The 22,559-nt window shown below is 44.0% G+C and overlaps 1 protein-coding gene across 5 annotated transcripts in view; it reads left to right on the plus strand.

The window, feature by feature from the left end:
- Positions 1-22,559, plus strand: part of PARD3 (par-3 family cell polarity regulator) — a 229,993-nt gene that overhangs the window by 3,524 nt on the left and 203,910 nt on the right. The window lies entirely within an intron of this gene.

Here is a 22,559-nt window from a genome sequence, read left to right on the forward strand (position 1 = left end):
GTGCTGCAGATGGTGGAAGCGTTGGCGAGGCGTGCCGCGGGAATGTGGCTGTGCTGTTTTGCTGAGTCGGGGATTTAGCTAGCCTTCCCTCCGAGCAGCGTGCGGTTATACGAGGCATTCTGTCTGGAATACGCGTTTAATGTGCTTTTCCTATATTTAGCGTTCTGACTTTGGGTTGTTTTATGTGCTTTATCCACAAAAATGATTTTTCTCAGAGGCTTGGTTTGTCATGCAGGCTGTGAAGCCTTTTTAACCCCTGTAACTAAATCAAGCTTTTGGTTCAGCCATAGATGACAAGTAGCCGGCCCCGGGGACCTTTAACTCCTGTGATACACATTACGAGGCGGCCGGTTATCCTGAGTGATCCTTAACCAGAGCCGAGTCCCTGTTTTGGGTTGTATTGTTTGGTTTGTGCTATTCCTGATGCGATAAAGTACATTTTCCGCTTGTCATTCACGGCCATCGTTTCCACGACCTGCTCTCGCTGTGAGTCCCTGAGCCTCTCCCCGCTGTTTGATGACATTGGTCATATAACATAGCAATGATGCCTCTGATGACTTCACATAGTGGAAAAGTGACATCACGGGAAGTAATAGCGACGGTATGTAGACTTCAACACCGGGAAGGTAAAATAGCTGCTCCCGTGGCGTACACATGCGGGGTTCTCATCCGTTTAGACGGTAATGGCATGTTTTTAAAGGCGTGGGATATAAGTATGTGTCGCTGGAGCCTGCAGGGATGGCTTTACGTGACGCGGCCCCCCGGCCAGCCGGTTATGAAAGACACATGTGTTTAACGTGGACTCAGTGTGTGTTAACCCATGTGCATGCCTACCGACAGAGCCCCTGCTACATCTGCTCAGCCATTACCTGTCCGGCGGCTCGTGTTATTAGCGCGCAGGCACTCGGATGTTGCGACATCTCGGTTATGTAAGTCTGGCGTGCATCGACTTGCTTATAGAGAAGAACTGCTTCCCAGCAGAGAGCTCCGTGTAACCGGCTTCATGTGACAATAGATCATTGTACGCGGCTTTATGATGGGTTATGTTATTTAACGCTTCTAGCTGTGGCTCCTAAAAAAAAAATGAATTAGAACATTTCATGTTTCTACTGGCTGTACATTTTGTTGTCCCCTTAAATATTTTGGGTTTATTATACAATTTTCCCAACAGATGCAGACGGTGTGTGGGGGGGCAGCAGTCTCCCGGCCAAGTCTTTACTTATTGGACCGTTAATAATGGGATCTTTCACCTACAGGGGTGTTGAGAGGATACTCTGCATGATATGCGGCTTGCATGACGATGTGGGGGGGTGATGTAGAGAGGATGCGTGCCGGCGTGTAACGTGAACTTTCCATCACGTATGTGCGCGTTACCCGCAGGTTACTCCTTCTACAAATATCACACAGCTAGAAGTATTCCAACAACCGGCAGCCGCCGTATACCCCTGGGGGTTCCCCCCCGGGTTTGGAAGGACGGGGGCGCTTTGGGTTCGGGGACCGATCCTCTCTGAAAAACGTTGGAACTCCTCGTATTGCGTAGCTTTGCGACAGGTTGTTTTTGTGTTGATGCCAAGTTTGATCCCCGCTGTGTCTCGCGGTCATAATTACTACCAATTAACCTCTGCGAGATAACGACTACTGATCACTCCTTCCATCAGCCCTGCTTTTCGTGGGTCATTCCCGCTGTTTGTATCTATGAACACTTTATTGTTATGTTTTTATTTTCCCTTCCTTGTCCCATTTCCGTGTCCTGATGTTACCCTTCATCCCCAGACTTCTTTATCCCCCCCCTATTGTGGGTGTTATTGCAATCCTTTTTTTTTTATTATTAACCCTTTAGGCCTTTCATGGATGGAGTGTTTAATGCAATGAGTTGATCGCTTCCTGGCATTTAAAGATTTGTTGAGTGACCGCTGTATTAACACTTACGTATCGTTGCCGGTCTAGGTTTGGTCTTCGTGGCGAGCGTTTTCAAGCACGTATTATTCCGCCGACGCTGAGTTCAGGGGTCCTTGACTTTAGGTGAAGGAAATGCGATTGTGCTTTTTTTTTTTCCTCCCCACTTCTTGTTTTCGGTGTATAATGTGTAGTGGATTATTACATGTAGACAGCACAAGATTAGAATTATCAGTCCGGTTTAATTATTTAAGAGCTGCGTGTAATCGACTCCATCAGTTCTTTAGTATTTCGGATAGGGGGTGACTGTCAGCCCAGCGGTCTAAAGCGACAATAAGAGTAACACGCGATGGCTGTCAGGGGGGTCTTTCTGTGAACGCCGTCTGCGTGTAAAATTATTTTCAGCTCGCTGTCGGTGACGTAAATGTGCGTTTTATATAAATGTCTGCAAGCAGCAAACCTGAGCTTTGTATGCATGCATGCCTTCTGAAGAGACGCCTGAGCTGGCCCTGTATGATGTATAGAATAATATATATATATATATCTCATGACTCCATTCCGGTGTCACGACTGGCGATGCTCTCGTCGTGTAGATCCGTTGCATGTATAGTTTATGGATCTTCACGGTTGTGTTTAGATTGACAAGTAGCTTCGGGGTCGGTGTTTCTGCGGGTGACTCGATGGCCGTGCAGTGGATATGCTGCCCTGCCGCCCTGCAGGGCCGGGACTCGTCGCTTTCCCGCTGCCGTGGAACTGGTTTTTAAGGATAGGTTGAGGCTTTTTGTCTGCATCCTTTTAAAGGGGGAGCCCCCATAACTCCCCACGCTATAGACAGTTATGTCGGACAGGCATTTCTGCTTTTATCTTGTTTTGTTCCAACTACCGGTAACGTCCTTTTATCTGCAGACCTGGAGGCCGCCGTTGTCTTCATTCATGATATTTTGGGAGGCTTTCCCAGTCAGACACCCCACCGAGCTGATTCTTTATGGCGATGCCAATGGAGTCCGTTCCCCCCTGAACTTTAATCAGTCAGAGAGTCCGGATGGGTGATTAAGACCGAGATTCTGATTCTTCCCACATTATGATATGGAGTCGGGGCGTACGTCTAGTAGATTAGGGTAACAGAGCGAGAACTGATATGCCGCTGCTGGAAAACATTATATTCTGCAAAATCTGGAACTGTTAATACGAAAAAATGTAATTCTTTCTATTAAAGCGTTTAATATCGTGTAGATTGTCTGTTGCTGATTTGCAATGCGGCAGCTCAAGCAGCTGGGGGTCCGCATGCCGTCCGTCTGTCTGTCGCAATGCTTTTAATTTGCTCTGTGGGCTGCAGTATAGTTTGTGACTTTGTCTCTCGGACGTCCTCATGCGATGTCGGCTGGCGCAGCGTTTTATGTTTATCATCCGCGTCTTCTGTGAATTCCTCCTCTGTGACGCGGTCTCCGTTCCCCTAAACATCACGGCGGGTTTACGGGCCGATGGCACGGACGTCACGCAGTGTAAAGCATGTGCAGCTCTAACACAACCGGGGGGTCTATAAAGCGTGAACGGCTGGGACAGAACGCACGCCGTGTGTTTATCTGCTGTACAGGACTCGGTCAGTCTTTGGTAGACATAGCGGGGCGATCATTCGTCCCATCTCTCCGCTGTACAGCGCTGCGGAGTATGATGGCGCTATATAACACAAAAAAAATCACACTTTGCTCCAGGTCTGTCGGTACAGCTTCGGGAACGATGAGATTTCCCGGTGAGCCGCGGCCTTTTGTTTCTTATAGAAATGGTCGTTTCTCTGTAACGTTACTGCGCTGCCTCTCCCCTTTCTCCTATGATTCCTCTTACCCCGTTCCCTTTAGATTGTAAGCCTTTGAGCCGGGCCCTCTTCCCTTTAATGCATCTGCTTATATTAGTCTGTCAGCTTTGGGGCCAATGATGGCCGGTTTCTCCAGCAAGAAGGTCGGAGCTGGCCCTGTATACTGTATAATTCAGAGGGTGAGGGGATTGGAGAAATCTCACTGATTTAGCTATAGGTTATACAGAGTCAGGCAAGCTGTTCCTGCAGCAGAAGCTCACTGGGGTTGGCCCTTCATAATGTATAAACTACAACCCTCCTGCAGACTCTGCCTTTAGTGAATAAACCCCTAGCGTGCGATGCCTGGACGGGCTAGGGAAAGCCGCGTGCTCCGTCTGTCAGCGGTGCTCTGGGGGTCGCATCGGGTGCCTTCCGCTTTGGGAACGGACTCTTCCCCCCGTTCGTAACCCAGAGGTGGAATCCCCCCTAAAAGTTCCTGAATTTCCGGGATCGCTCTGTTTCTCGGCCGCCCGAGGCGGGTGTACTCCTTGGGGCAGTTTATTATTTTACGGGGCTATTACGTGTCGGTTAGTGGTTTATTATAGCGGTCAGTGTTTGCTCGGCAGCAGAAGCCATGCGGATGTGTAATGTTTAACCTCCTAGAATGTGAATTACCCGTTAGTTCCCGCCGGCGATTCTTTTCTATTAACCTTCTTTGCGTTCCGTTACCCGGAAGAAGAAACCTCTCCCCTCGGTAATCGGGTAACCGGTAACCGGTTGTCGGGTAACGCTTGGCTCGGCCACCTTTAATCTTTTATTTTTTCAGCTTTATGGTACGTAAAAAGTGTCCGTGTTCGATGTTTGTAAACGCCGGTTACAGAGTCTCTATGTAAAAAGAAACATTTTTATTAAAAAAAATCCCGAGACGCTATAGGCTGCTATAAATAGAAGAGATCCTCTTTATTTGTATTGCGATTTATTTATTTACGTTTTGGATTAACTCCGGGCCTCATGTGACGGATCGAGTTGAACGGGTTACACTCCCGGAACGCCGTGCCTGCGCGCCTCGCTGTTTGTGTTAGCGAGACCTTTGTTGTAAATAGAATATTAGAGACGTGTTACACACGCAGCAGAATGCCTAAACGTTGCATCACTCGCGCACACGCTATTCCTGCTGCGATCAGCCCAGATCCACTACATACATGTGCTTATGGTTACTATACCCCCGAAGTGTCCCTCGTTTGAAACCAAGTCCCTCTTGTTTGGTTATAAGCTCATCACGGTGCTCTACAGCCAAAACAGGGAAGGTGTCCTCGAATAACCCTTGCCGGGTCCCCCAGTATTTCGTTACATAATTACTACCAAAGTGAATCTTTGGGTTATTTTAATACCGCGAGGCCGTTCGCTGAGAGCCGGGGGCCGCTTTATCCCAATGAAAAGACCTTGATTGCTCACAGACTGCTTACAGCGAGCGGAGGGGGACTAGGGAGAAGTACTAACATTATGCGGTTTTCTGTTCGGACTGTCTCTCCTCCTCACCCACCCTTACAAAGGCTGCCTAAACCAATCAACAGCAGTCAGCAACAATCAGTGACATCTTAATGGGGAGGAATAATCGTGCAGGTTGTTAGAACAGGGTGTTAGAAATGTGTAGGCAAAGGATCAGTTCTGTTGGTTTTTGTCGGAGAGAGTGGGGCGTATGATGCGCGATCACCGTGATGTCACCGACGCACCGCTTAAACATCGGGAACAAAGCGTGACCGTAAAGCGAGTACTTTAGGCGTGTTTGTACCCTCTCTAATATACCGCCACGCACCGTGTTCTGTATAACCAAGCCGGAAGGCTTTCAGGATGAGGAGTCCCACCGGGACGCAGAGCGACATTACACGGGGAGGTCCGTGATACCCTTTCAGTGCTATTAACCCTGCGTGTGCTGTGTAACAGGCTAACGTGAGAGATGGTGGTAGCGGGTATATCCCTGTACTGGCGAGTCTCACCTTTCTGCGCATGTTGTTCAGTTATTTTATTAGGCAGGCGTGACGTTCTGTTTTCCTTTTCTTGTTTTATCGCCGGCCTTTTATTACGCGCTGGTGATAGACTCCTCGTGTTTATTCCGTTTGGCTGCTCGCGCTCCTAATCGGGAATCTCCTTCGATAATCGTCACCGTGAGCCAAGTAATGAGAAACCGAGATGGAAAATGCTTTCATTAATTGCCTTTTAATTGTCCGGCTGAATGTCTCCAGCACTTTTACCACTTTGCTGTATTATTTATGTCTGTTTTAATTTTTAAGGGGAAATTCATGTTTTTTGGGGTAATTTGTTTTTTTTTTACCAAGTGTGAATTAAGTTTCATTGTTTTTTCCAGCAACAAAACCATACATTATATCTGCTGCGAAGCGGCTTTATGCTTCTCGTGTCCTTATTATATGATTAATGCTAATTATTCTGGGATCCCTGTCCTTGTCTGACCTTGCTGCTGACTGTTGACCGATTAGGACAGGGCTGTCCAGCCTGTGGCCCTCCAGCTGTTGCAGGACTGCATCTCCCATACTCCTTTATCAGCCACTTAGCTGGGACATGTAGTCCTGCAGGGCCGCAGGTTGGACGCCCCTGGTTTAAGAGTTCCACATCTGTTGATGGATGCTGGTTCCCGGCTCCCAGGGCGCTCCTTGGGCCAGATGCTATATGCTGATGCCGGAGAGAAGCGCGAACGCTCCTCACAATATTCTTTATTCCTAAATGGTTTTAATGGCGTTCTGTCCCTTTTGCCTTAAGGCGGTTAAGAGGGTAACTGTCCCCAAAATGAGGGAAAGCCAATCTATCCGGTGCCTTGGCAAGTCTATCCATGGCTGGCAGGGGCGGAATAAACATTATAGCCGTGGTGCGTGGTGTATAAACACAGACTGATAAGCAATAAATACCCGCATGTGACCCAGTGCCTAATATTTTTATATCATGCTTAATGAATAGATCACCTGGAAGCTAACGCACGTCTTCATTGGTTGTTTTATGCCGTAGTAATTCACACATTTAAACAAATCTGACGCAAAGATCTTTGGGGTTAACTTTTTTTTATATGATCATGTTTATATTTTAAACAGAACTTTTAATCCTTGCGTTATCAGTTTGCAGATCATAGGGATTTACGGTGCTGTTCCACTTATATGAAATATTCATTACACTAGTATCTTTAAATAAAACAATCAAAATCAATTTAACTTCATCTGGAGCTTTAGTCCGGTTCTTGTTGTATGTGTTTGTTTTTTTCTTTTACTTTTCATTTTCTGTGGCAACAACTCAGTGTGTGTGACAATTAACCCCTTAAGGACAATGGGCGGCCCCTAAACCCATTGAAAACAATGCATTTTGAGCCCGTACATGGGCTTTGTCATTAAGGGGTTAAGTGTTCCCGGCAAGATGTACATGCTCAAAGAATTATCCGGCGGTACTAGAAATGGTATTTCTAATGCTGCATTTAGTTGCTAAAGTGTTCAGTAGGTGGAACAGCACCTTTTAAATGCTGTTTGGGAATACTCTGTATAATAATATTAAATAATAATAATAGATACAGATGCTTGTATCTTAAATCTGAGTAATTATACAGTGAAGGGGACGGTCTAATGTCCCCGACACCCTCTAAAACACAACGTGTGCTAAAGGACTCTGTACGATGTCTTTTCAGCATTATTTCTATTTAGTATTTTTGTTTGGGGATTATTCGTTAAGTCTTGCCGTTGTTGTCGATAGATCTGCCGGTGGGAGACTAAATGCAGCCAAATCTTTGGCTCGTTTCTCCTTTCTGACTGTTCTGCGGCGTTGTGCGGCTTAATGGACACATCTGCTTCTTGTTAGTTGTGTAGCAACAAGGAAGCCACACAAACAGGGACAGCGCGCTCAGCATCTATATGGAAATGCATTGATGTTTAATCACGGAGTCTAGAACAATGCCGTTTGTTCCGTGCCGGTGTTATTCAGGGTCAAATCGGTCCTTCTTGCCGGAGACACTTACCGAAGAGCTGAAAAACCGCGAATTTATAAGGCTGTGACTGTTGGTAAAACATCAAATTTATTTGTACTACAGTTTTTGGTCTTTTTATTTTAATCCTGTATGTATTTAATAATGTATAGCTCACGGCTAAAATGGGGAGAAACTCTTTAAGTTGGTGAGTGATTATTGTTCTGAAGCCAGCGCTGCGGACCTGTATGTGTTATACATCGTAGGGAAGAATCTGGCCTTTGTAAGATTCACTAGTGGGTAGCTTATGGAGTTTGATTCTGGAAATGTGTTGATTTGAGTCTCTTTATTGACTTAATGATCCCATAGAATACCCTTCTATCTCTCTGGGTGTCAGTACTCAGTACTCAGTACTGGCACAGTGGACATGCGCGTCTAGGCGGTGCCACTGACTTCCCATCTACCCAGACACGAGATTGGTTTCAGGATGTCCTATTTATGGGTTCGTTGAGCAGTAACTTTGAACTAAAGTAAGCTACACATTAGTGAAACGCGCATGGAACGGCTGCTGGTCATCTAGTTAGTCATCTCATTAGTTCTTGGGTGCAGAGGCTTTAGGCTCTTAATGAGGCGTAGAGTGGCAAATGACGCTGGATGTGCCTCGGTCCGTCCAGAGTGCGTGTTTGTGATGAGACGTGTTCGGAAATGCAGATGTCTCCTGTGACCCTGCTGTCCTGTTCACGACCTGGAGTAAAGCCTGAGCCTAACACTGGCCGGTGACGCCACAAAGCGGGCCCTGTTTGTATCGGCACCATTGCTTTGTCGCTAATACCCAATTTTTTCTTCCAGTGCCAGCCAACTATTTTTGGGTTGGCAGAGCATTGTAGATAAACTTAAAAAAAAACCAAAAAAAAAAAACCACAACACCTTTAGGTTACATGTATTATGGTAATAAGCCCGGTGGTAAATGTGATATACGAAGGGTAGTGGAGAGACGGTGCTTTAAGGACTGTTCACTAAAGAGAGTTTGAGTCCAAGTTGAACATTTTGATTTTCTGATATCATCTCGCCAGCAAACCTCGGGGGGCTTCTCCTGGAATGAGGTCTGAGTTGGCCCTGAATTAACTGCATTTATAGAGCACCTGCTCAGCCGTTCTTGGGGTTTGTTCTCCATCTCTTGCAACCCCTCTATCTTCCCCCGAATGTAACTTGTGCAACATGTATGACTGGACCCAGAACATCCGCAGCGTGTCTCTGCATCTCCAGAGAAGCTTCTACCTTATCGACACCTGGAGACTACTATTTGATCCTCCTGCGTTCTTCTCTTACATGAAGGTAGAAGAAATTTAAGGATTAGCTGTTTTCCTGTTATAACAGATCTTTCGAGGAAGAATTTCCTGCATTCTACGGTGATCATAAAAGGAGAGTGGATTTTCTCTCCGAGCGGCATATTTGAAATACGTGTGGGATTTGATTTGAATGGCTGGAAAGATGCCAGCGCGGAGGTTGGGATGCACCTTCGCATCTGCGGTTAAAGCAGTTCGGTGGTTTAATTGCTCCTAATGAAATTCGCGCACACTCTTATTAGAATTGGATTGATTCTGCGCCTCCAGGCTAAAATTTGTTTTGAGATGAAGTGTTAACTGTTTCAGACAGTCTAGGAAGAATGTGTCGTAGGCAATACTTACACCGCAAACATCTTAAAGGGAGCTAATCTTAAGGTATAGTGAAGGGTTTACAGCGTGAATGTGGAGTATAGAAAATGTGCCTGGTTCTGGTATTTGGTACCATATGCAAATTATTCTACATTCATTCGCTTATGGTACGTAATGACGCTGTTGCGAATATGAGAGCAGGAAGGGAATACTATTTGTAACACGCAGGATATTTTTCTGGTTCTGTCCACTAAACCCGTGGTATAAAAAAAAAAACAATTTATTCAGTGCTGTGAAAAGGTTTTAAGTAAGAATAGTTTCAATAGTAGACATGCTAATTTATTTTTTTGTTTCAGTAAAAATGAGTGAATGCAAGAAAAAATTGGTCAATATTTGTTGTGATAACCCTTTGCCTCCAAAACGGCATCAGTACTTCTAGGTACGCTTGCATAAAGACAGGGATTTTGTAGGCACATTAATGTCAGGTCATAGACCATGGCACGATTGAGAACAGCAACAAGACACAAGGCATCAGCAGTGTCTCTCCCAAGCAGAAAATTCAAGCCAGACAGAGGTTTCCAGATGTTCTGCCCAAGCTCTTTTGATGAAGCGCAAAGAAACGGGTAATGTTGAGGACTGTAGACGCAGTTGTTGGTCATTGAAACATCTCTTTTTGGCAGCAGGGCAGGGCCATCAGCTCAGCACTAACCGAAAACAGTGGGACCCCCATACACCCATCTACTGTCCAGAGAAGTCTGGCCAGAAGTGTCCTTCATTGAAGACTTGCAGCCACTCAACTATTGACTCAACCATTCACCAAAACACAGGAACTGGGTGCCGAAAAATGGCAGCAGGTGCTCTGGACTGATGAGTGAAAATGTAGCAGAAGGCAGTTTGTTTGCAGAAAGACCCGAGAGTGATACTACGATGAGTGTTTGGAGACAGCAGTGAAGGATGGTGGAGATGAGATTGCTTGCAAGTCTGGGGCTGCGTTTTTGCAAATGTAGATGGGGCAGCCATCTGGCCCCAAATGTATTGTGCAGCATCACGACTCCAAACATACAGCCAGCTTCATTAAGAACTATCTTTATGGTAAAGAAGATTCCTGGAAGGGATGATATGGCCGCCACAGGGCCCTGATCTCAGCATCATGGGGTCTGTGGGATTACAGCAACCAAGGCGTCTAAATCCACAGAAGAACTGCCGTTCTCCAAGATGTTTAAAATAACCTACCTGCCAAGTGTGCGAGTGTGTCGAGAAGAACTGATGCTGTTTTGAAGGCAACGGGCGGTCACACTAAATATTCATCTAATGTAGATTTTCTGTTCACTCTGCGTTTTGTTAAATGTCTATTTCAGAAAGCATTCTTGCACACCTGCCTGTGGATGCGAAAGAACCCACCGTATTTGTAGATCAGTAAACCTTAACATTCAATTCACTTTTATCTCCTGCTGAGATTTACGCGACTCAGTAGCCATCACGTCTAGCTGCGTGGAAGCAGATCGTTCCCTGTTCCCAAATAGCTGATAAGTGATGATCTATGTAATTGTGCTTTGGGTTGAATCTATGTATGTACTTCTCACTCGCACCCCGGGTATTGCTCTGAGAGCAGACATCTGATATTCATGTTCACAAAATTGTACTAATCATTCATCACGACAAGATGCTTCTTCCCTTTTGTTAAGTTGCTGCCGCTGTGGCAGCTGCTTTGGTCAGGCAGGGTCGCCCAGGAGTATGGATAAGCTAATAGATATGCTGCTTTTACCGCCTTTCATCACAGATCTCGGCTTCCTTATTTTTTTTTAACATTAAATCAAGTTGAGATGAAAGAAAAATAAACACAAGCATTAGAGCCCAAACAAGCGTAGGTGTATGTGAATTAGCCCATTTATGCAAAACAGCCGTACTTTGTAGCCAAATATCTGCAAAACACGCTGCAGGCAGTAAATGAATTAATTTACTAATACCGAATGCTGTAAAGGTGACGTTCCCCTTTTAAAATTTCATTTGCTGTAATCCTAATATCTGCTACTCCTCTTCTAGACTATTGTCTGATTTGCGCTCCGTTCAACGCTATTAAATTTCAAAATCAAAACCATTTTGTAGCAAAGAGCTCAGTTTTAAAAAGGAATCTGAGTTTTCTTTTGAAAATCCCAGCGCTGGATAGTTGGTTGGATGTCCATTCAAGAGTATGGAAGGAGTTAAATGACCTCCGATGCCCTAGATGTGAAGCACGAGTAGAAGAAGCTGGGTTACGTAAGGTACTTTGAGCTAAAGTCTAACCTGTTATTAGCGCGGGAGGGAGCCTGGATCTTCGTATTCCCCCAGTAACACTTAACCTCCGGTAAGGAAACGTTCCTCCGTTCAGGACGGAGCACAAAAGGAACATCATAAATATTAATGCTGGAGATGCTGCATTACCATGGCGATACCAGCAGCATGGTAAAACTTTTATGTCTTTCTAAATAATTTATCATGGAGATAAACCAAGGCTTTAACAGGATTAAAACACGCGACAGTCTTAATCGCGTACCACGGCATTATGGTGATTACTAACCTTGGGCAGAAACGGCGTGGAGATATACTCTATATATAATATAGAGTATTTTCACGTACAACTTGGCCGGCTCAAAGACTATTCGTTTTCTGAACGCAGTATAATATACATTCTGTTGGGCTTTTGCCCAAATGGGTATTTCTAGTGGCACTGGAGGGGTACTTCATCCAGAAGAATGTCATCGAGGGGTGGAAGTTTAATACTTAAGCGTGACAAGGGGTTGGAAAGCGTTGAACGTTACTGTAGATCGCTGGAGCAGATCTTGCTGCGATTGTTGGTTTGCCCTTGAAGTTAGAGGGATGAAGCTCACATCGGTGTGAGAAGTATTGTGGTTTAGCGAACAGGGAGCAGCAGATATGAAAAGTATTTCCATATCATTATTAAATATGAGCGCGTATGCACCCAGGGTTCAGCTAATCCGTGTAAACATGGCTTCTATACCGCCATCACTCAGGGGTATTTAACACTATTCAATATGTGGGTTTTTGTTCCTGGTTCGCTGAAATGTGATGTTCTGTCAAACCCTTTATATGTATAATTGCTTTGTGAATAAAGCCAGTGTCTGTTACAAAGGCTTTTACTTTCCCTGCCTTAATTTGTCTCCGTTTTAATTATGCATCAAAGTGTCTTTTTCCATCCTGTGACGCCGGGAGAAGCGGTCGGCCGACAGCATGTAGCGAGCGTGATGTGCGGGATGGAAATGTGTGCGCTGTGGCAAAGGATGGTATTGGAAATAATATGGAATTTGTTGAGCTTTTTTTGCAAATATGTAGTGTTTTTGGTAAAGGAACAATTACCACTCAAATCTCATTCAATATATATATATATATATATATATATATATATATATATATATATATATATATATATATACTTTTTTTTTTGCTGAAGTGCTTAGCAGGACCATGTGGGTGTGTGTGTGTGTGTGTATATATATATATATATATATATATATATATATATATATATATATATATTAGTATATATACGTACAAGGTGTCAAAAAATGCTAATAAAGATTATTTGTTCCAAAATATAAACAGTAAAACACTAAAATGTTTGACCCTCCTCCCCCCAGTTTTCAACATTTTGTCCGTTCTTTATAGAACCTTCTGTGGAAGCTGTTAGAAGATGAACCGCTACTAAAGATTTTTGTTCTTCCAAATAAGTGACTAATTTATACATTTCTCAGCCCTGTGTTGCTTCCCATGAAGAGCCCACTGCTTTGAATCGGAAAGCCAATAAAGATAAGGCCTGAAGCTAAATCACCCTGAAACCAAACCAAATGGCCTTTCCCCTAATTTTTATCGACAATGGCCACGAAACAATGAATGTAAAGCCGTTGCTTTTATCTGTTCTGTTTTGTAGATGGCGGCTTCATCCATTATAGATTGGGGCAAATACCTGTAACATAATTCACTTGTGTGCACACATGCTAACACTAATACACACTCTAACACTAAATGCTGACATACATACTCAAGCAAATATGTGTGTGTGTGTGTGTATATATATGTATATATATATATATATATATATATATATATATATATAAAGTCCAAAATTAACAATTGCACTCCAAATGCCAAATTTCTGCCCGGTGCCAAATAACTGCAGCAGTAAATAATATAAAGTCCAAAAATAATTACCGGCACTCCAGGGACTTTGCAAATGACCACACAAACAACTTCGGTTTTTAAGTCAACGTTTCAGTCTTGTTTATTACAGACTTTCATCAGGACATGTCCTGATGAAAGTCTGTAATAATTTTGGACTTTATATATATATATATATATATATATATATATAGTCTGTAATATTTTTGGACTTTATATATATATATATATATATATATATATATATATATATATATATATATATATATATATATAATTACACACGCACACTTGGGCCTTTTTCTCGGATTGTAACCCAAAGTGTAACTGGTTTGCACAAAGCGACAGGTTAAATCTTCAGACCTTCCGCAATGACTGCTTTCTGCTCCCTCCCAGAGATCAAGAAAAACTTGAACTTCTCTCAGCCGAACATTTAAAAGGGGACCCAGCCTCCTCTTAAGTGCAACCAAAGTAGTTTAATGAAACATAATCCGGTCAACTCATTCTAAAATTGGAAGAATCTAAGCTATAGATTAACTCAAAGGATGCCAGGGTGGTGTGTAACCGCCTTTCCATCGTGTGGTTTACTCTCTTCTTTGTAAGTGATGTTTTATGGGTTGTACAGATACTTGCATCACATCTTTCTATTCATAGCTTTAATCATTTGCTCAATCACTACTGCCGTGGTACCAAACTATGTGATGTGGCAAGCATGGGGGGGGCATCCTCCCTGATCTGTAATGGGATCCCCTCGTTGGCCCTGACAGTCGGCTACCTCTATCTAGTCCCTTTGTGAACATGGAGCAGTGGCCCCTTGTCTTTAGCTTTCTGATGGCCGCCCTGATTATACTATGGAGGTGGCATGCGTGTTTTCCACTTGGGGCCAGTGATGTGGCAGCCATTCTGTCCCAGCAGCCATTCTGTCCCGGCAGCCATTCATGGTCACTCCCAGCAATGGTGGGTTCACAACTACAGAAGGCAGAGGTCCAGGAACATGTCATTGTGGGATGCGATGATACTTCATGTTGCTGTAACAGTTAGAGCTCCCCTGTCATCTTCTGTTTCTTTATTATTGAATGATATCAATGTTCCGATTACCTTACTCAATAAAACAAGAATAATTTCATGTTGGAGGCCGTTCATACGCAATGGTTACAGTTTAGGGCTTTGGGGAATGGTAATGAAAACGTTTAATTAGAATAGAGGAAATCAAACTTAAAGCTTAAAATCATGAGACATTGAATTATTATAACTACTGTCACTTTCTTCTTCATTCAGGTAAAATTAACTTCCCCCGCTTCCATGGGGTAATGGTGAAGGGAGGAAGGGCCGCCATGCTTTATTCTTCCCGTCTGCGCTAGCCTTTTTGCTACGTGGCGGCTCCCCGCGTAATCGTTAAATATTTTAATAGTTCTTCATGCGTTTCTACTTCGTTTTTATGAATGACCCAGTAACGTAGTTTAGTGGGATGGATGGGTTGCTCTAGAAAATGATGCAAAACAAGCAAATTCTCTGCAAAAACCAAAGGAAAAGCACTTTCATGACACAAAGGGAGGGGACGTGACAGAAGTGACACTTTTATAACAAAGTTTACTTAAATACAGTAGGAACAGGATATTTGTGACCGTATCCCCCCATTGGAACTAGTAGATTGCATGGACCACCTTATACACTAACTTGCCACAGATTCACCGTTAATTGTATAGTTTAGGCATACGGGTCCTGAACATGAGAGGAGAACATGGAATAAATAAGGACGCCGGCGGTAAAGCAGGAGAATGAGCAGACTAGATGGGCCAATGGGTCTTACCTGCTGTTAAATCTTATGTTTCTAAACTCGGGGTAACTCGTGGGAGTCATCATCTAATTGAGTATTTGCTAAGTAACTTGTGGACTCGCTGTGTTCAGTCCGTACTGATTTGAATAGGGTCTTAACACTTGGCCCTTAGGGACCCCGTGGAGTTACCACAGACAGGCTGCTGCCATGTTTATTTGTATTAAGGCTGTTCAGTGCCTGGTTCTTCTTGGCTCCTCTTCTTTCCCCCCCCATTAGTCACTAAAAAAGTAGAAGTTTTTTGTTGTTGAAGGAAGCGCTGCCGTATGAAGCAGACTCGTAAACTTGTTATATCGCCGCTCCGCGAGAGGCAGGTAGTACGTCTTCTGCCAAACTCAAAGCCCTCTTTTGTCTTGAATCTCCGAGGTGTGTCCTTATCATGCAGTAACACGCTCGTGCCTTATTCTATGTAAATAACGCCTCTCAGTTCACTGAAAGGCTGTCTCTTTCCCGGCGATCGCACCGGCAGGGCTTCTCCTGCTCTTGGGATCTGCAGATGAAAGGTTGGAATGAGGAACATTTTTTTAATGTATCTAATAAAATTATCGATGTATAAATACACATCATTGTGAGACGACTTTCGAGAAACTTGTTGATCGTCAGTAAAGACTCGGTGGGGTTTGGCCCAGCAAATGTTGTAGAGACTAATAGAGTGAGGGACTTTAAACGTACCTGGGACCGGCATAAGCCCTCTTCTGAATATAGAGCTAGACCATGGTCAGCCTTTAAAAGCGGTAAAAAGAAGCTATATGGGCGAAATGCTATCGGATTCCATGTTTCTATGGATTAAATGTTCTAATCACCTTCCTAGTTGAGTTGTGGAGGTATGAGAAGGCAACGTTTCCTCTTAACACCAATAATCTCCGCCTCATTGTTGGGCGATAAACTCATTTGACCGACGTCTTGTTCCCTTGACGCTTTTGTCTTTATTTAGGTAAAAAGTATCTCAGACTTTTAAAGATACGGCTACACTTTGTGTCATTGTTAGTGGGCACCATTAGGCACTGATAAGAAAAGGGCTTTTACTCTTGAAGTTGATACAGCTTAGACTTCGCAAACAGGATTGTAGATAAAAACTTAAACCTTTTTTGGGGAAAAAAAGTAGCAGCTGCGTTAATGGCCAACAGAGCTCCGGTTACACGCGTGAGATGCCTGCTGAAGGTCACGCGTGACATGTTTGGTGAAAGGGGCCGGTAGGGCACATGGCGGGATTAACGAGGTGGAACCCAGCGGATAAGGAACTTGTGCTGGTTACGGACTAGGGAGATTGTGTATCTGCGAGCGAAGCCAGTCAGCGTGATTTTAGCAGGATGTCTTATTATCTAATAATTAGATGTATGATCATTACTGCAAGGTTTCACGTAAACCGCTAAACACGTACGGATTGGGATTCACAGCAATACCTTTTTAGAAGGTAAATGAGCCGTAATCACATGCTAATTGCTCACTTAGCCTGCATTCCTCTGCTACAGTCTTTTAAACGGAGAAGTCGGTAAAATGCTCTATTAAGCTTAAAAAATAGAGAAAAAACTTCCGGATTTTATTTTTTAATTGATGAGTACCAAAATAGAGCATTTTCTTTAAGTTCATCGTGTCTGTGGCCGCCATGGGTTATTCTATATCACGTAGTCCTTCAATGGGGGAAAAAAACCTTTAAAAAATTTGCAACATGTAGAATTATATATAAATATCTATGTGTAGCAGCTTCGGTGGCAAAGTGTGTATTTTTTCTTCTCGCTTTTGCTCTGTGGTGGGTATTATCCACTCTCAAGTAATTAGTTAAACCGTACAGCCGATCCCATTAGCAGATCATTGATGTTCACCGGGTATGCATGCAAGTGGCTGCCGGTATAAAATTAACTCTAATATGCCTTTTTTTTTTAAAAAATGCTGCTGGGAAATACATGTTTGGGGAAAAAAATACTTTTTCAACTTCTTTTGATTCCTAAAAGATGGGAATTGTGAAAATGGAAAGAGAAAATTGGTAAAGACCACATAGTTACGTATGCTTTTGGGACCTCAGAGGTCTCTTCTTTTAGACAAAATCCTTGTCCTTCTTAAGACCTCTGGGAAAGCTGATTTAACGTTGGATCTTTTTTTATGTATATTTTTTATATACAACGAAAGACTCCAGGTAAAAAAAAAAAAAGCTGCCAAGGTAAACATTTAAATTTTTAATGACTAATATTTTTTGTTGGAAATATGAGTGATCACAAACATTTCAATAAACGCTTGAATCTTCGTTCTATGCTGTATATAAATCGCTGTTATACGCTGGGTTATGATATTATTCCGGAGAAAGCACCACGCCGTGTTATCAGCGGAGCTCCTAATCTTAAATTGAAGGTAAGATTGCCCAGCCTCGGAAAAGTGCCGATCTCAGCGATACTCAGCCGGGCTTTGTGAGAGAGAAGCCGATGTCCTGTTCGGCCGGCACTCGTTACATGCTGGGGACGTGGAGTTAATCACCAGCGTCCTTTCTGGATGTGGGCTTCTTCTGTCTTAACGAGTAAATAAACTTCATCCCATTTCCAATGTCTTTTTACATCTGGTCTGTCGGTTTTTTCCATATATAATCAGACACCGGGGGTCGCTTAATCCCGTGACTAAGAGGATAATGAGGGGAGAGCTGGCAGCTTTAAACCCAGGGGTCTAGTCCAGCCAAGTTGCCAGCCCTCCTCTCCAGATAACGGCCCGCAGAGATATGATTGCCCCGCGGTAAGGAGTTTTGTGATGTTCTCCGGCAGAGGAAGGCGATGGGATTCCTTTTGATGACGCGCGAGATCTATATGAAGCTGGGAAACGTTTTCCACGCAGGGCTTGTGTTTTGTTTACAGGTTTTCTTTTCTCCCGGTTTCTCTGTGATTCAGCCGTCTGGCATGCCCGTTGCCATAAGAGGCCTCTCCCATGCTGTAATCTTTAAGACGGTCCTTCCTTTATGTTGATCTATATTTTGCGCTCAGAGGGCCGCTGGTTACAGCGGATCCGTCTGCCGTTGGGAAATCAGGTCATCGATGGTTACGAAACTGGTTTTTGGGTGGCTGTGAGGGTGATGAGAATTGATATGATGTGTTTTGTAGACCAGTCCAGGGTGGCTGGATTTCTGATCCTTTATAAAGCGAGCATCTGCTTAGCTGAGTATCTGTATAGGTGACAATATCGACACACATGGGCTCTTCATATGATGTCCTGAAGATGGAAAAGCTTCCGATGACCCTTAATGAGCACAATGTCTTCTATTCAAAGAACATCTCCCTTTTATGAGCTTGTAGTTTTCTCAGTGTCATCAGAGCTCTGTTAAAACGGGAAGTTCATTGGAAGCAGCGGAACTTGGTGTTCTGGCGCTCGGCCATTAGCTATAAAAACACCTAGAGACACGGAATATTCACTGAGAGATCCTGAGCAGCGACAGGCCGTTTATCACAAATACGTCAATGTCATGTTGCCAGAGACACAATGACGGTGATTTCAGTGAAACTCCTGGTCTTATACAACGTTCTTTGCCGTGCTGTCACCTCGAGCGAGAGCCGGTGAGAAAAAGAGTCAGTTTTTAGAATGTTCACGCAATTCTGAGGTTTTGTGGTCTTTTAAGCCTTTAAAACCTGCTTAGTCTGCCGAGGCACTCATCCGTGCCGCGTTCACCTCTTGGCAGTAAAAGTGCAGTTTGCGCATGAATCAGAAATGTGCTAACGTGGGTTAAGCGTAATGTCGGAGGGGTCTGCACTACCTCGCTGCTATGTAATGCTACGGCACGTAAGCTGTATCTAGATGAGGCAAAGGAACAAAGAAGCGATCCCTTCTGATGCCCCCGTCAGCGCTATTTTATAACGCGTCGGGCAGCATCCAGGAGCTGTGCCAGGAGAGTGCGTGTCCATGATGCCGTTCTACCTGAAGGTCGCCTATAACTTTGTCGCATGTAGATGTGATCTGGCACCTGGAGGGTTAACTAATGAAGTAGCAGGAATTAATTGAGGTCTGTGAGTCAGCGTGATGGATTCGGGAGAACAGGTATGAGCGGTTGATGACAGGAGGGTGATTGAGCAAGGCTAAAGGTTAGGCAAATGTTTACCCGTCTCCTGTGTGGGAGGTTCGCAGGCTGGCCGATAAAACGGTTTTCTCACTGGACCTAAAATCCTCTATTCTCATGTGAACGTCACCCCCCCACCATGCGTTTTTTTTTCTTTTTTATTAGTTGCCGGTTATATCAAAATCATGGATCCCTTGTAACATCACGTGTTTTCTTTTGATTACCCAACAGGTGAATGCCCCCTGGTGCAGAATGCAAAAGGTCAATTTCTGCAGATATGCTTATTTTGGGCGCAGGGTGGTCCGTTTCTCCTAAAGGAATATTTGCAGGCATTTTTGATTAGGACAGAGCATGGAAATCCATGCGGGAGATAAATGGGGGATGCAGCGTTACCGGGCAGTATCCGTCACGGAGTCCCTTTTTTAAAGGATTACTCGTTATCTGTCCAATCGCTAGCAGTGCTAGAGCGTTAAATAGACTTTAGGATAGACCCGGCGGTTCCCACTCGCAGGAGAGGCGACATGTGGCCTGATTAAGAGATTTGACGCGTAAGCCTCTGAGCACGATTACGCTCACCTTTTTGTTTCTGTGCTGCTTGCCATATTACACACGGCTGCGGAATATGATCGATCCTCATGATCTAAAACTGTTTTACTCTACTGAGAGGGTGGTGGATAAGTGGAACAGGTTCCCAGCATAAGTGGTAGAGGCTGATTTTAAACATGCGTGGGATCGGCATATGGCTTCTAAATTGAAGACAAGACCAGCGACTGATTACTGGCTTTCGTGTTGATCGGCTGTATGTAGTAGTGATGGGGCTCGTTTTGCAGCAGGGGCTCTTGCGGTGGGCAGGTGGCTTCGGAACCCGAACATAATTTTAGCTTTCATTTAAATTCATATTCAATAAAGTAACGCCAAGTGGTTTCTACAAAGATCCAAGAATATTTTAATGGGTCAATGCGATGCAGCTATGCTATCGTCTGACTGCGGAACCGGCAAGGGTGTAAAACATCTCGCCCGTCAAATTTAAGTGTCAGCTTCACGTCCGCTTCCAGGAGTGGTGGCAGGAAAACCCGTAGTGCTGTACAATGGGTAGACAGGACATAAGTAGTATGTAACAGAGCAATTTGACTTCATTGCGCTGTATACATTACTGCCGGCTGAGAGATGAGCGAGGCGTGCAGAGAATTGGCAAAAAACAGCTTTTTTTATATAGAATTTTGTTTAATTTTCAGTAAATGTGTTGATCTTTTGTGAGGAATAGTAAAGCCTCGGAGCAGCAGTTCTGCTGGCTGAACGCCGTAGCATTAAGAACAGGTTTACACAACAAAGGAGCAGCCCCTATACTGATGTACTAAATAATCTTCTCTAATCCACGGGAATCTCTGCTTTCGGGCTTCTTAATTTGGCGCTTGAAGAATGATCAGCTTTTAAAGACACACGTGCACACGCGATCGCTCGACCAATCAGGATTCAGAAGGGAAACTAGATTAACGTGAATAACATGTACCACGGGGGGGGGGTGATGAGACGTTTGGGACTCGATTATCCGACATATGGTATTCATTGCTTCCCTTTTTGTAGTGTGTTGTATATTTGCCCCTCCTATATATTATACGGCTAAAGCTCTGCTGGGATCTTATTCATTTAGTTAAGAAATCTCAGAAAAAAATTTTGTATGGTTTTATTTTTCCATAATTTTTTTTTTTGGGGGGGTGCAATTTAAAAGTACATTGTGGTTTCCCATGATGTCCTATATCCTATATATATCATCAGAAGAAGCTCCTTCCATGCCAATCACTGGCCAGATAGCGCTCCTGCTGTCAGTGGGACCGCTTCCTGCACACGGGGGGCTGGGGGGTCTCACACAAAGCAGTGTTCAAGTTTTAATTTTTTTTTTAAATTTAATGAACTACCCACGTCTTTGTAACGTCCATGCGCATACTTCAGGGTTGCACTTTTTTTTTTTCCAAGCACCCTGGGCTAAATTCGTTTCAAACAACAAAAGCATGGCACCCTCCGCGGGTATCGATTTAATATAATAAACAATGGGGAAACGTGCTCTGCTTTGTAAGGAGGGACGGTGTCGCGTTTTCCTTTGATGTGGTTAATATGACGCGGTTACTTCAAAAGGAACCCGTGTTTCCACCCGCTTAATCTTGCCGCGCGTTGTTTTCGGGGCCTTAGACAGATTAGGGGTCCTGTCTCTTAACACATTTGATGGCTTTAATTACATTTAAATTCTAGGTAGCAATTTGTTGTGTTTTAATAAGTAGCCGTTTAACTTTATGCTGCCGGTTCCCGTCGAGCACCAAATTCGCGCTTCCTCTCTGGTTTTGCCAAACGGGGTATTTGTTAGAAGGCCCAGGAAGATGAATTATTTGTTGGCTATTCTTGATCTATAATAAAAGTTGGGATTACATACAAACCATCTTCCCGTGCGTCTCTTTCATACTCCTGTCTCTCGATTCCCACGGCGTGTTTAGAGCCTGGAGAAGTAACTTTGTTTATTTACCGAATCGGAGAAAATTGGCTGTTTTCATTCCACATCTGGATTGGGAGAACGCTCCGTTTAGCGAGTCTATCATTCCTGTTCATACTGCGTCTGCGTTTTCAGTCGTGTAAAAACGTGTTCTCTGATCTACGAGGTTTTATAGCGGAGGACGTGTGCGAACCTGCGACGGGGAAATGGATTGCCTTGAAATGTGTCCTTGGGAAGGAGCTGCTGATACCGCCAAGAAACGGGTGGCTCGTCATTGTGTAAACACCCCGGTAAAAAAACTATTCCGGCAACTTATCCTTCGGAAAAGGAAAGCGTTACTATCTGCTACGGGCACGTGACGATAAATAGCGTAAACGTGTATTCTGCAGATTGTTACGGTATGATCTGGCCTGCGTGGCCCTAAAACATTCACATGGGGGTCCGCACCCATTACCGTTCTTTAGTCTGCTGTACATGTTACTGCTGTCTCCGCTCCCGTTAGTCCGGCTTGCTTCATGGCCACAGACTCGTCTCCACACCGCGTGACGGGCCTGTTCTGTTGGGCAAAATGACAATACTAATAATAAAAATGTAAGTTTTACAATTGGGGTAAAAATTGCAAGTTCCCGAGGATACACGGGCTCTACTTGGAGGGACGTTCCGTGTAACGCAGAGATACTGTTAATGATTTTTAAATGTGAATTACGGAAAAGTATGCGATTTCCTTGTGTGGTTACGTCGGAAT

This window comes from Spea bombifrons, chromosome 5 (genome assembly GCF_027358695.1).
Source record: "Spea bombifrons isolate aSpeBom1 chromosome 5, aSpeBom1.2.pri, whole genome shotgun sequence".
Classification (NCBI taxonomy): Eukaryota; Metazoa; Chordata; class Amphibia; order Anura; family Pelobatidae; genus Spea; species Spea bombifrons.